Here is a 13,152-nt window from a genome sequence, read left to right as displayed (position 1 = left end):
AGAGGCAGGCTGTGCCTCCAATGACAAAGATGGATCAGTGAGCATTCCCAGAATGCAAGCTTATTCCTTCATGGGGAGTGCAACCACATCCAGCAGAGAGTGACCACCACTAACCCGGGTAGATTAACTACCCATCAAACCAGAGCCTCAATCTTGTCTGGACTGTGCTTCGGTATTGGCTCTTGTCCAATTCATTTCTGCACCCAGGCAAACCTAACAGGATTGGAGGAAACTACACATTATTATTGTGAAATTGCCACTCCTTTTACTCAAATTGTGCTCATTTATCAGCAGGTCTTTCTATGACCTAAAAGATTAACGAGGAAGTGGTACTCCCTTGAAGTTAGGTGGAAACTGTCTAAATACAATATCAGGCTGAATAGAGGCATGCCAATAAACTATATTAATCTGGGGGAGGCAGGAACTCAAAAAGGGTTCTTCATAGGTCTCTTTTAAAGTTTTGTATAGTTCCCTTTTCCTTCCCTTTGGTCATAAAAATATCCAGTGAGAGATAGTAAATCTGTGCATATTTCTTTAAGAAAAAATGGTGAATAAAGGCAGGATTCCCATGATTATTTTCTGGCAGTATTCTTAATCTCACGTGCATTCCTTTCCTCACAGGCAGCTCGGATCAAATTTGTTTAGATATTTATCAACTGCCTTTCAAGTGCTCAAAACAGTGAACAAGATATAAAACAAAGTAATCAATACAGAACAGTAAAATGATATAAATACACAAGCCACAGAAAACAAACCAAAAACTTGTCAGAAAAGGAAAAGTTTTGCAGCCTCTTCTAAATCCAAGCAAAGATCTTCATTTCTCATTTCATCAGGCAGAAGGTTCCAAAATTTAGAAACTACTGCTCTAAAGGCCCATTACCTGTTGCAAAGGGAGGGCAGCAAACAATGCCAACTGAACAGGTCTCCCAACATCTGCAATGTGAAGATGTCAAAGTTATGCCAAGAATCTTTCAACACATGCCTTGACCACAGCCCTACAAATCTTCACGCCTGTGAACTAGATTTGTCCTGAACTACTCACAAATACAACAAAAAAGACAGTGGGAGCGTGATTAGAGCCATGAATGTTAGAGGCCACCAGGGATAACAAGAACTCCAAGGTAAGACATTTTTTAAATAAATAAATCTCAAATGTTTGTTACTTGCGCCTCCATTTCCCAAGTCAATGGCTTTATTACTTGAGAGTCCCAATTGTCTGTTTGGAAAATAGCAATAAGACTCAAACTCTACTTTTCTGGATCTCCAGACTACTTTCCACCTTACAGTTTTAGTGACTCCTTGGAGGTTTCATTTGTAACCACTTCCTATAGTGCAGGGGGATGCATGGGTCTATTTCACTGTGCGTACACCCCAAAAAGCATAATGTGAGGAACTGCAATTAACCCCAGGATCCTGTAGTGTGATTTTTCAGAGCATGTGTCCCTAAAATAAAATGATTCTTAAGTTACAGGGGTCACTGTGTTTCCATTAAATCTCCAGTGTACACCTGCTAAAAGTGTCACTTTAAGAAGAAAAAGAGTTTTTCCAAATTCTGGTGCCCAATTTACTCTGCTTCAAGCCTGCAGGACCGTGCATTCCACCACCCAGCTACAGCCCATTCAAGAAAGAGAGGGACAAGATAAGTGGAACAAGTATGGGGAGACTCCTTGTGACAGCAATGTTAGAGTCTGACTGGCACTCGCCACACAGAAGAGACAGACAGACAGACACGCCAGGGAAATATGATTATCCAAATATTTATTAGATTGAGACAACAGGTGTTTCAAGCTCAAGCAGTATAAAGAAATGATGCCAGATTTATTCCCATGCTCTGCAGCTGCTCGTAGATGTAAAGCGACAGCATTGTCATTCCATGCACAGAGAGGGAGAAACAACCCTAAAAGGTCCTTTAACAAACTACACCAAACTCACTGATGGCTGGGAGGGCACAGAGTCCAAATGCCCTTAGGTGAAAGGACACGGATAGTGACAAGGGGTGTGGGAGCTGTGAAAAGAAGGAAAACCAAGGAGGAAGAAGCACAGGGAGCCAAGTGCCACAATACTTAAAAAGAGCCCTCATGGGGCCAAATCAATGGTAAGAACAATAAGTAATTTGCAAATTGCTCAGCAAGTTATGAGATGATCTAATGTTTTTGATATACGACGACACAATGGAAGTAAATGGAGGTTCCACTATCAGAAGCGAGTGTTTTTTTTCTGCTCTTATCTTTTGTTTGCACTCCAGAGGGGTGTTGCACAGGCAATGCTGGGAAACACAGGTCCCTCCCTGACAATGGAAAGGGGAGGGACACGGTACAGAAGCTACCATGAGGATATGACTGAAAAGGAACCTAAGCAGATAATACTCTCTCCTGTGGTTTCTTCACCACAAGACTTGGTCAGCACTTTATACAGACAAGAATGTTTTGACTGCCTGAGCACTTGACTGGCTTTCTCCATCTGTACCCTGTGAGGGATCCAGGAGGAGAATCGCCACCTCTGTGTGAGTACAAAAGGTCTTCACATTACTACATAGATATTTTATTTCAGGACACACTGAAGGGTTTGCAGATTTTAGCAGCATGGAAAATGAGAGCTTGCTGGAACCTTCATTTCTCAATGAAATGAGAGTGTTTTGCTTTGTTTTGAAAAAAGGGTGGGTGGGAAGGGCCAAGACAGGAAACAAGCCAGACATTTTTCCTTACAGGCTTTTTGTTTGCACATCTTTTAACGCGCATCTCTTAAGCTTTGTGGCCAAACTGATCAAAGTTGATGTCCCCAGAAGTCTTGTGGTTTTCCACTATAATATAAAATGTGCTTTGCTTGCTGTCAAGATTGTGGCTCAAAGCATGTAGGGTTGACTGGTGATTATTATCATCATTCAGCAGAGAGTAGCCCTTTTTGTGATGCAACTGCAGAGGCAACTGCACACAGTCCAGCTGAAATGCAAACATTGTAGTCTTTTTTCGGAAAGAACTTTGGAATGCTAGAACTGTGCAGATAACAAAAGTTCTGGAATGCTCCTCTGTATATTACTGCTTACAGAGTGCACGAAGAATTCTGATGACAGTGTCTCACTCCATCTGTGCTCATCCATGGAAATGCATTCAGTGAGAAGTGGGGGAGGATGGGAGACATATACTTTAAACTTTCTGGGCCAAGGTCTCTTGACTGCCAATATGCTCTCTGCTGCTGAACAGAGTCCTCTGTATGTCATGGGTAGGTTGCAGAAGTCTAGCTGCATGCATGCACTTATTCACATTCCCGAAAACAATATTTCAGCAATATGAGTTTTATAGAGTTTAAAAGCTTGCATGTTTACTTTCCCCAACACAGCAACAAGATGGTTGAGTAAAAAAAAAAAAAAAAAGAAGTTGGATGCTTTACCAAGAGTCGCCAGGGGTGGGGGTAGAGAGTGAGAGAAGAGAGAAATTTCCTTCTATCAGGGATGGGGAGCCTTCAACCCATCGGCTAATCTTGCTCTGCCAGGGGATCCGATTTGGCCCAGAAGGTTATTTCCCCCAAACCATCCCCACCTGTTAACTAGCTGATGTAACTAGGTGATGTCAGCATATGGGTGAGGTTCAATCAGGCAGGGTGCTGCTCCCCTATGCATTCCCTGTGGGGAACATACTGGAGATGCAGACCCCTGCAGAGAGCAGGAATGGATCCTCCACGCATCAGATGGTAAGCAGAGCATTCTATGCTATTTGGTGCCACAGGGAATATGCTTGTGAAATAAACCCTTCTCCCCACCTTGTGGGCCAACTTTGACAGGTGGGTGGGATAGGTCACCTATCAGTTGCCTGATGTCATGGCAGCAGATGTTTAACAGGCTGGTGGCACTGACCACCTATTGTAGTTGACCCATGAGGTGGGGGGAAATAAAGATCTGCCCTCTTGGCCAAAATGATTCCCCACCCTTGCCTCATATAGAAAAAAAATAAATCTCAGTTGAAGTGCCCCGTATCTCTCCACTCCCCACCTGAAAACAAACAGGACAATTCTGTAAAGATAACCCTAATTCATAGTCCTAGACTTGAGCAGGAAAAGAAATCTCAGATCTGCAAAGGTTCCAGGAATATTCTTTTTATGCTTGTCTACAGTATTATTGCAATGTGCTCTACATGGGGCTGCCAGTGAAGAGCATTCAGAAACCTCTGTGGATATAAAATCCTGCCACAAGAAGCATTTTGACTCTACTTCCGTACAAGCTTTACTGGCTGCAGATTCATTTCAGTTCCAAGTGCAGGATATCACCTTTAAAGTTCTATAAGGGCTTAAGGCTGGGATACTTTAAGGAAATAATTTATATCATCCTGCATGTCTCCAGCCATCAGCATGAGAGGCTCTTCTGTGTGTAGGTGGTCTACTACCAACCAAAGTGTTGTTGGTGGGAAACCAAGGAAGAGGCCTTCTCTGTGGTAGCACCCAGATTGTGGGCTCCTAGAGTTGCCTTAACCTCTTCCTCTTATAGACTTTTGCTGCCAAGTGAACACTTTTTAGATGTTTTGATGGCTTTTGATCTCCCAATTATATTGCTTTACTACTATTACTATTACTATTATTATTATTATTATTATTAATTACATTGTTAGCTGCTGAGAGTGCTCTGAAAGGTGGAGTAAAACTCCAGTTACTAAATAATTTTATTTAACGGTATAGTCCACTTTTTGATACATCCCCAGAAGACAATTAAAATTAATACAATAAAGTCAACAAAACAAACATGTCATAAAAAGCAGCAGTACAAACCACAAGAGCAGTTTAGACAAATAAGAAGAACAAAACAAATAAAATAGTCAACAAGAAAGAAATTTATCGCAGTGGAATACTTTAGATGAATAACACATCAAGCTATAGACCTAGCAGATACACTTATTAAAATCATGCACACACTAAAATTAGTGAGGGAGCTACAAGAGCTATGCTAGTGCTTCACTTTGCCTTCTGTGGATATATGTTAACAGTGCAAGCCCAAACCTCACTGAGTTCAATAGGACTTACTCCCAGGTAATTGAAGTGGAGACCAGTGCCCCCAATGTCAGTGGGCAGTGAATCTGCTCTAGATTTTAGTCCGAACTTTCAAGGAGCTGTCCAAGGTGCAACAGTGGATTCACTGCCCCACTGACATTGGAGTGACCGTTCTCCGCTGGGTAAGCGTGTGTAAGATTTCAGGCTAAAAGACAAGAGGAACTCGTTTAGAAATACCAACCACAGAGAGAACCCCCCCCTTTAAGTGTGGTCTCTGCCTTTTCCACACAAAACAACGAGATTTCAAATTGTAGCTCATGATTAAATTGTTACACTCAAAGTATCCAGATGCAGTAGAATTAGCCTCCTTTACTCAATACACTTGTAAGACTAAGGGCTAATCAAACATTAAAGCAAGGATGGATCCTTGTGTTTCCACCCCCTGGGTTGGTAGAAAGATATTTGCATTTTGGAGCAAGAGGAGAGGTGACAACTTGGCAAGCATGTCATCTGGACCTGCCTTCAGGAGCGTATCTTACTGTATTTTCAGATACCCAAAATACCTTCTTACGCCACAGAAGAGATGCAGTTGATCTGGATTGAAGATATAGGGGCCTGTCTGCTGCAGTGTGAGAAGTGACTCTAGGTAGATAGCTTCCATTGAGCTAAGGCTCTGTGGAGAGTTGGCCTCTACTCCACCTGCAGTGTTTGGCCATATTGGACAGGAAGTACAACACCCTCAGCAGCAGTAATTGCTATGAGGTTTCCAGCTCATGCTATTGAGGGAGGTGTAAAACGAAATCTCTGAGGACACTAGAAGGCATTTTATATCACGTCAGATTAGATCATGATTGTCTACTGTGACTGGCAGTAGCTCTTCACAGTGCCAGGCAGAGATCTTTCCCATCACCTATTACCTGATCTTTTTAAAACTGAGAGATAGCGATTAAAACTGTGTGGAAAGCATATGATCTACCACTAAGCTACAGTCCCCACTTCATAAACCACCCTGGGATAAATATAATGAAAGGATTGTATACAGGTTCCATGCACATGCATGCGCGCACACATACATACTTGTTGAGTGACAGCTAAAGGAAAGGAATATTTTCAGCATTTGGGAGACAACTACAGTCTTAAGACATGGAAGATGGATTCTTAAGAGGATGGCCCTGTTAAGCATGACACATCAAGGCATATTCCAATTCAGATCTAAAATCTGTGATTAGGATAGCAGTCAGAGAGTTTCATCTTCATTTCCCTTTTCCCTTCTCTTCCCTTCCACTACTCTTTGCCACAAAAAATGTCTGTGTTTGCAAGTTGCATGGCTTACCATGCATAAGTGAATAGTAATTGCTTTGCTTCAGGGGGCCCACACTGGGAGAAAACAAACTGTGATCCCTGGCTTAGCATTACATCCAAATCAGAAATCGCGGTTTCTTTCATTCCTACCAACCATGACTGGTAGCCAGTTTGTTCTTGGTTTATGGACTGTGGCTTGTTGGAGAAAAAAACCCATGATCTTTGGTTCAGACATAATGCTATGCCAGAGATTGTGGTTTGCTTACACTAGCAGAGAGGGGACAAACAACTCAGATAGATGCATTTACTGTAAACCATTAATGATGGTTTACTGTGATTTGCAAACTTGGGTAATGTAGTCAAAAGGATATTTCAGATTCTGCAAGCATAAACCAGAGCTGCAGGGAATTACCCAAGAATTTTTAAAAAATGAAACCCAGTATTACTGGCCCCAGTAGACGTATAGATTACCATACCTTTGCACCAAAGTGGTGACCTTGGCTTCAGGCATCTCACCTAATGCTGCAGAAAGATTCCATTAGTCATAGGATACATCTGCCATCTATTGATCTAAAGTGGAACACTTTTGAAGCCCTTATGCCACTGTGAAGTTCTGTGCTGCCCTTTTCATTTAATAGAAGAGTAGATTTCCAGTGATAAACAAATATCCATTCATACCTGGAAACAGAACAGAACATGCCATTAGGAAAGCAAACATTGTGCATCTTTTGAATGAAAATGCCCCTGGAAGTTAGGGGAGCACAGCAAGTATTTAAGTTTAATTTCGTCTCCATAAAACTGGGATAGAAAACCTGAGTTCAAGTTCCACCATAGCTCTGCATTTTTCACCCCTTAAGGAAAATATTAGCAAAAGAAATAATGTTTCACAGAAGTTCTTGATCTTTATACTTGATCCTATTCTGTCCCCAAATATTTGTATTTTCCATAATTATTTTTTTTTTTTTTCAATAATTTTTATTCAGATTTTCACAAAACATACAAGACAAAATCACAAAACATTCAAAGACAAAAAACAAAATCAAAAATAGTCAAACAAAAAGAAAAAAAGAAAAAAAAAACAAAAATAAAAAATAAAGAGTAAAATATTGACTTCCCATTTGTCAAAGATCAAATCAGTTACAAGTCTACAATATACAACAATCCTGTCTCTCAAGTCACATTACAAAATCACTTTCCTCCAGTAGTTATCCTACTTAATCATCAAATCTCATATACATCACCCCACTCTCTCCACAAAAAGTCAAAGAGAGGTTTCAATTCCTCAAGAAATATATCCACCAATTTTTTTTTTCCAGATAAGCATATCGATCAATCCATCTCATTACTAATTATGATAATCTTATTGTCATAACCACAGTCAAAATAAACATTTCAATTAATCCATCACATCAGAATCTGCTAGGTTCAGCAATCCCAGCAGCCACCGTTCTATTATCTCTATTAGTTCCATTTTCCGTCTTCCATCTTCAGCAGTCCTGCCAAGTCCAGCAACTTCAATATCCAATCTTCCATTATCAGTATTCCATAACAATCCTGCCGTCAAAGCCACAGTCATATAGTAAGAGTCTGATGGGAATTACCTCCACCCCAAATACCTTCCTGCCATCCATTCTGAACAGGCTGCTGAAATACTGCTGTAAAATCATATCTCTGTTCTTTTTTTCAAAATACACTGGGTCATCTCTTAAAAGTTTTTCCATTGTCACATGGCTGCAGTTAATTCCATAGATTTTCTCTATATTGGGCTCCATCACATCATTCCAGTCCAGAAGATTATCCATGCCATTGATAACTTTATCTCTAGAATCTTCATTAATTTCTTCAGAGATAACATTGAGTTCCAAACAATAGATTTTATTTCTAAAGTCCATAGACTCCAAATCTTGTTCCTGTTCCACGTTTGTTCCAATCTCCGGGATCTCCTCTCTCACAGGGACCCCTGTTCCAGTCTCCAGGGTCACCTCTCTCACAGGGACCCCTGTTCCAATCTCCGGGGTCTCCTCTCTCACAGGGACCCCTTCCAGGGTCACCTCTCTCACAGGGACCCTTATATCTTTAATCTCCTGCTTCATTTTACTCAATTCAATTTTCATTATCTCAATCTCATCCATTATTTTCTGAAACATAGTTATTTCCAGATTCTCAGCCACTTTCTTAATTGCCATTTTAAAAGAAAAATATAGGAAAACCACTTCTTATTTCAGCAACAATTGGGTTAATACTCCAAACTTGGTGACATCACAGTATAAACAGAGCAGACAGCCTTATCTCTCCATAGTTAAGTAAACAAAATGCAGTTCCCAGGAACGAAACAATTAATGGCAATCGTCAAGAAACAGATTCGTCAAAATAAAATAGACCAAAAAGAGAGTAGTCTCAAAACAGTATAATATTTTTCAAAATAAAAATCTGGAATAGAAATCCCTCTTCTGTGTATATCTTTAGAATGCAAATCCAGGACAGCTTTTTGCAACAAAAACAGAGATAAGCTATTAATTAGTGCGTAGCAGAGAGAAGTTATGGCTCCCCAGTGAGATGTCAAAAACCGATCAATCTGGCAAATCTCTTTTAAACAGCAACAATTTAAGTCAAGTAAAAGAAAAATATAGAAAGAAGGGTGCTTGCCTGTTAGTGCGTTCTCTCTTAGAAGATAAGATGAACGTTCGCTTTAACAGATAGAGCTTGCTGTTGAAAATCCGTCCCACCTTCGTCGGCTGGACCTCGTCCCATAAATTAATGAGATCTGGTCGTCCCAACAAAAATAGGCTTTGAGGTTAATCTCTTCGTTTCTCCCTACCCGGGAGAAGTTTAATCAGTCAAAAAAAAAAGAAAAAACTGACTGATATATCTGAATAAGCTTCTTTTGAGGCAGGAGCCCGTCTCAAAAGCAGGCACAGGCTAAGTCACCCTTCCCGGAAGTCTTTTCCATAATTATTTTTAAAAAGAATTTCCAAGTAAGGCTCACTGTTGAAGATTCAGACTAAGGAAGAAAGAGATGGATTTTACAAGTGGGAAAGTTTGAGTCATTCCAGTGACCCCATTCAATTGCTCTCACCCATCTGAGAAGCCTCATCTCCTACCCAAGAAAGCTCCCTATGTTGTCAACAGAGAAGGACTAACCCCCATCCCACCCAACTAACCCTAACATCTTTTCAAGCATGTTCTCCACCTCTTAGATCCTCTGCTCCCAGATAAGCTATAGGAGAATACAGCATCCCCATCCAGCCTTCTCTAAACTGTTCAACAGCCACCTTGAGGCAGTGGCTGTTTACTAGGCAGTTGACATTGAAGGAGTTCTTGCTGGGAGAAGAGCAGGTCTTACATTCCACATTCAAACCCCTGGAATGGCAGAAGCATGCTTAGATATCTTCCACTGCAGAACCCCAGTTTTATAGATCTCATTCAGACACAAGCGGAATTATGCAGAAAGGTGTTCTGAAAGAGACATCCCAGGATCAATCTGGCAACGTACATGAAGAAACAGAGCTGGGAAATCTTTAGGTGAAAATGTTTGGTTGAAAATTTGAACATAGTGATTTCTACATGGGGAGAAAATCCCTATGGAATATGTTACACCTGCACTTGTGAAAATATAGAGGTCAAGTCCATCATTATTTTCACACGGAAGCTCTCAATATATTAAAACAGGTAAAAATCAAACAATTTGTGCCTGAAGCTATTTATCCTTCTTTGCTTTGAGACAGACAAGATTTATACAACTTTGAAAGAGCTTTGAAAGAAACCAGAATTCTAACAGTTAAGAAATGAGAGAAATGCATGTTCAAACTTAACTATATTAATCTTGAAACTAATAACTCCTGTTACACTTCAAGTTAACACATCTCCAAGAACTGAGTGTTTTGTTCTTCTATATGTATTAATGGATCCTTTCTGTTGAAATAATATATCATACAAAAACAAACAAACATCAATAACAAGACTATCCAGTCACTAGCATTTATCAAAAATAAAAAGGTAAGGGAGAGAATATGGCAGCTTCTATCACATTACATATATGTGGTTGTTGTTATGCGCCTTCAAATTGACTACGACTTATGGCGACCCTATGAATCAACGACCTCCAACAGCATCTGTTGTGAACCACCCTGTTCAGATCTTGTAAGTTCAGGTCTCTGGCTTCCTTTATGAAATCAATCCATCTCTTGTTTGGCCTTCCTCTTTTTCTACTCCCTGCTGTTGTTCCAAGCATTATTGTCTTTTCTAGTGAATCAGGTCTTCTCATTATGTGTCCAAAGTATGATAACCTCAGTTTCATCATTTTAGCTTCTAATGACAGTTCTGGTTTAATTTGTTCTAACACCCAATTATTTGTCTTTTTCGCAGTCCATGGTATGTGCAAAGCTCTCCTCCAACACCACATTTCAAATGAGTTGATTCTTCTCTTATCTGCTTTTTTCACTGTCCAACTTTCACATCCATACATAGAGATCAGGAATATTATGGTCTGAATGATCCTGACTTTAGTGTTCAGTGATACATATTTGCATTTGAGGACCTTTTCTAGTTCTCTCACAGCTGCCCTCCCCAGTCCTAGCCTTCTTCTGATTTCTTGACTATTGTCTCCATTTTGGTTAATGACTGTGCCAAGGTATTGATAATCCTTGACAAGTTCAATGTCCTTATTGTCAACTTTAAAATTACATAAATCTTCTGTTGTCATTACTTTTGTCTTTTTGACCTTCAGCTGTAGTCCTGCTTTTGTGCTTTCCTCTTTAACTTTCATCAGCATTCGTTTCAAATCATTACTGGTTTCTGCTAGTAGTATGGTATCGTCTGCATATCTTAAATTACTGGTATTTCTCCCTCCAATTTTCACACCTTCATCTTGGTCCAATCCTGCTTTCTGTATGATATGTTCTGCGTATAGGTTAAATAAATAGGGTGATAAAATAAATAAGGTGATAAAATACACCCGTCTCACACCCTTTCCGAGGTAGCCTCTTGTGCAGAGTAGAGGTTGCGCATCAGGACAATCAGATGCTGTGGCACCCCCATTTCTTTTAAAGCATTCCATAGTTTTTCATGATCTACACAGTCAAAGGCTTTGCTGTAATCTATAAAGCACAGGGTGATTTTCTTCTGAAATTCCTTGGTCCATTCCATTATCCATCATATGTTTGTGATATGATCTCTGGTGCCTCTTCCTTTTCTAAATCCAGCTTGGACATCCGCCATTTCTCGCTCCATATATGGTAACAGCCTTGTTGTAGAATCTTGAGCATTACTTTACTTGCACGGGATATTAAGGCAATAGTTTGATAATTACTGCATTCCCTGGGATCCCCTTTCTTTGGAATTGGGATGCATATTGAATGCTTCCAGTCTGTGGGCCATTGTTTAGTTTTCCATATTTCTTGACAGATTTTAGTCAAAATTTGGACAGATTCAGTCTCAGTAGCTAGTAGCAACTCTATCGGTATGCCATCTGTTCCTGGTGATTTGTTTCTTCCAAGTATTTTAAGAGCAGCTTTCACCTCACATTCTAAAATTTCTGGTTCTTCATCACACAGTTCCTCCATGAATGAATCTGTCACATTACATATATACATATACACATATACTGTATGCATATATACATACACACATATGAATTTAAGGACAGCTGCTATTTAATGTCCACTAACTGAATTTACTTTAGCTCAGTTCAGACATAACAGGAAACCCATGGTTTTCTCATTACATCCAAACAAGGGCCTTGTCATACTTAGGCATTGCACTATGTCAGTTCTTAAGACCATTCTAATCTCGGTTCAGGCCTGGTTATGGGACTGAATCGGCCTTGGTTGTTCTGCTGGATGACCTTTATCAGAGGGAGGACAGGGGGAGTGTATGCTGATGATGCCCAGCTCTATTTCTCTGTAACATCTGAATCGGGAGAGACCATGCAAGCCCTGGACCAGTGCCTGTACTCGGTGGTGGGCTGGATGACAGCCAATAAACTGAATCTGAATCCTAGCAAGATGAAGGTGCTGTGGGTTGGTTCAGATAATTGGTCAATTGCCTGCTTTGAATGGGGTCGTACTCGCTCTGAAAGAGCAGGTTTGTAGTCTGGGGGTACTCCTAGATCCATCTTTGTCGCTAGAAGTCAAGGTGACCTCAGTGGCTATGAGTACCTTTTACCATCTTTGGCTGGTAAGACAGCTGGAATAGTCTGACCACTGATGTCCATTCACTGGATTACTCTAATGTGCTCTATGTGGGGGCTGCCCTTGAGGTTAGTCTGGAAGCTGCTGCTGGTGCAAAATGTGGTGGCGCAACTGGTCAATGAAACAGGGTATTGGCAACATGTTACCCTGCTGCTGAAGAATTGCACTGGCTGCCCATTAGCTACGGAGCCAAGTTCAAGGTTCTGGTTTTGATGAACAAAGCCCTATGTAGCTTGGGACCAGGATACCTGAAAGACCGCCTTATCCCTTATATACCCAATTGAACACTGCGCTCTGCAGGTGAGGGCTTCCTGGAGATACCATTTTATCAGGAGGTCCGCTCCGTACAACATAAGAAACAGTCCTTTACTGTTGTCGCACCTACACTTTGGAATTCCTCTCCTTAAATATTAGACAGGTGCCATATCTATATCTTTTCAGCACCTACTGAAGACCTTCTTTCAACAAGCCTTTTAAGTAGAGGCCCTATTCCAGTCTCCGTCCTATGCTGGAACTGCTTTTTAAAATGTTTTTAAAGTTTTTTTTTTAAAGATGTTTTGTTTTAATATGTTTTAAAGTCTTTTGTTTTTAGGATGTTTTAAAGTGCTTTTGGTGCTTTTCTTTGTTGTGCTGGGCTCCTTCTAGGAGGAAGGTACGACATAAATTTAATAAATAAAATAATAAAAAT

The 13,152-nt window shown here is 40.4% G+C and overlaps 2 protein-coding genes across 21 annotated transcripts in view; one reads left to right on the top strand and one right to left on the bottom strand.

Moving 5' to 3' along the window:
* The window catches only part of TMEM266 (transmembrane protein 266), a 169,857-nt gene that overhangs the window by 94,762 nt on the left and 61,943 nt on the right, over nt 1-13,152 (bottom strand). For 8 of the 14 annotated variants that reach the window (XM_061596033.1, XM_061596029.1, XM_061596028.1 and 5 more), the window contains one exon: nt 6,753-6,954. The exons of 3 other annotated variants lie outside the window; for them this stretch is intronic. The gene's annotated coding sequence lies outside the window, so the exon portion shown is untranslated. Of the gene's footprint in view, nt 1-880; nt 934-6,752; nt 6,955-13,152 lie in introns of those variants that run through there. 3 more of the 14 variants (XM_061596035.1, XM_061596037.1, XM_061596042.1) reach the window with 3 other exon arrangements.
* NRG4 (neuregulin 4) overlaps nt 2,302-13,152 on the top strand; it is a 165,476-nt gene continuing 154,625 nt past the window's right edge. For all 7 annotated transcript variants that reach the window (XR_009759064.1, XR_009759063.1, XM_061596050.1 and 4 more), the window contains exon 1: nt 2,302-2,503. The gene's annotated coding sequence lies outside the window, so the exon portion shown is untranslated. The remainder of the gene's footprint in view (nt 2,504-13,152) is intronic.

This window comes from Rhineura floridana, chromosome 14 (assembly GCF_030035675.1).
Source record: "Rhineura floridana isolate rRhiFlo1 chromosome 14, rRhiFlo1.hap2, whole genome shotgun sequence".
In the NCBI taxonomy this organism is placed as follows: domain Eukaryota; kingdom Metazoa; phylum Chordata; class Lepidosauria; order Squamata; family Rhineuridae; genus Rhineura; species Rhineura floridana.
Note: the sequence above shows the minus strand (reverse complement) of the source record. Positions and strands in the feature narration are given on the sequence as shown.